Source organism: Sinocyclocheilus grahami, unplaced genomic scaffold (assembly GCF_001515645.1).
Source record: "Sinocyclocheilus grahami isolate Dianchi unplaced genomic scaffold, SAMN03320097.WGS_v1.1 scaffold706.1, whole genome shotgun sequence".
NCBI classification, from domain to species: domain Eukaryota; kingdom Metazoa; phylum Chordata; class Actinopteri; order Cypriniformes; family Cyprinidae; genus Sinocyclocheilus; species Sinocyclocheilus grahami.
The window spans coordinates 63664-65398 of NW_015505885.1; the positions used below are offsets into that span (position 1 = coordinate 63664).

Genomic DNA, 1735 nt, shown 5'->3' on the forward strand with positions numbered 1-1735 from the left:
ACCTTCAGACCACAGCAAAGACAAAAATAGATCTCGCTTTGGAAAGAGACTTGATCTCATAGACGCAATTTTTTGGCTTTTTAACCCTTTAAGTCATTGCTCGTTTTAAATTCTCACTTCTTTCACTTTCTCTCACACACATGAGCTGCATTCACAACCAATTTCTCTTTCCAGCGGTGGTCTTAGGCAGTGTTGGGGAAAGTTACTTTTAAAAGTAATGCATTACAAAATTGCGTTACTTCCTAAAAAAGTAACTAATTACGTTACTTAGTTACTTTTTATTGAAAGTAATGCGTTACGTTACTTTTACGTTACTTTTTCAATCTGGGCTGGGCTTGCTTGTTTGCTTTTAATATAAAAAGTTATATTTTTGGCAAACATAAAAGCCCCAGGCTGAAGGAAATGTAAATTCACGTCTGTACAGTAGAACAAAGAAGAAGAAAGTTCAACACTCTTAAAAGCAATAAAAAAAGAAGAAATGTTAGTTTATCTTGTGTAATTTTTTCTTATTAGTACGGTTGAACTGGATCACTGAAGGTCAGCAGCAAATTGGTTAATAAAATGGGATTAAATGCATAAAGGATATTCGTATTATTTAACATATTTAATTATTGCAGCTTTGAGTCATATTCTGAGTTGCGCTTAACTGTTTTTATTAATTTTGAGGAAAACTAAATCTGATTTTTTTTTTTTTGAGTGAGTGAGTGAGATGAATTAATGCATGTTCATATTTATTCTACAACTAAAGTAACATCTTACTCCCGATTTCTCTCAACATGGGCACAGGAGAGCTTTCAATCAATAAATGGGGAAAAAAAAGTAACTGGCGTTACTTATTTGAAAAAGTAACTTGAAGCGTTACTTTACTAGTTACTTGAAAAAAGTAATCTGATTACGTTACTTGTAATGCGTTCCCCCCAACACTGGTCTTAGGCACTGGAATAAACAGAGTCTGGGTAATATGTCATGTCTAAAACCATACAACAACATTAGCTAAAATACAGCTTTGAAAAATAATTTATTGCTTTATTATTATTAGCATTTTTTAATTCACATTTTCATATTCCATTATTACTTTTCATTATTTTTGAGTTATTGTGAGTAATGACAAGATTAGCATCATCATATATATTATTTTTTACATCAAATACATCTTTTTTTTTTAAATCTTTAAAAAAAATCAGGAAAGAAAATTGTAAACTTTAGTTTGGCATTCACATAATCAACAGTGTGGAGCAAAGACAGATTTTCTGTGGTACAACAAAATACCTGCAAAATTATTTTATTGCTTCATGTAATAAAAAAAGAGATGAAAAAGGGGGACGGAAGTGTTTTAGAGCTAGAAAAACAAGTTTGGAGCAGCAAAATTCATCATGAGCCTATACAATATGTTTTTTCATATCTCTGAAGGCATATATAAAAACGATATTTCTTAGAACTTTTAAATTTACATCTTTTCCAGTGATTGTTGAATAACAAATAATATAAATAGCAAAATTTGTAAGGCGCATCACGTGAGATGGCTGCCATAAATATTTTGATTAGAAGACTTTATGAGATAAATACATAAATAAGCATGAGTAATTCTGTGTTAGAAGAGTAATCATCTCTTTGTGAAAGTGTATTATCAAACAGGAACAATAACAATGATTCGTGTGCACAGAGAAATTAAATAAAACCTCTTGATTAGACATAAAGGATAAAAAAATATCTTGGGGCTTATCTTTTTTTTTTT

The 1735-nt window shown here is 30.3% G+C and overlaps 1 long non-coding RNA gene across 1 annotated transcript in view; it reads right to left on the bottom strand.

Annotated features, from left to right (window-relative positions):
- Window positions 1–230, bottom strand: part of LOC107559938 (uncharacterized) — a 6523-nt gene extending 6293 nt beyond the window's left edge. The window contains exon 1 of the long non-coding RNA XR_001605667.1: window positions 3–230. This is a non-coding gene — a long non-coding RNA (uncharacterized lncRNA). The remainder of the gene's footprint in view (window positions 1–2) is intronic.
- Between the last annotated feature and the right edge of the window lie 1505 nt (window positions 231–1735).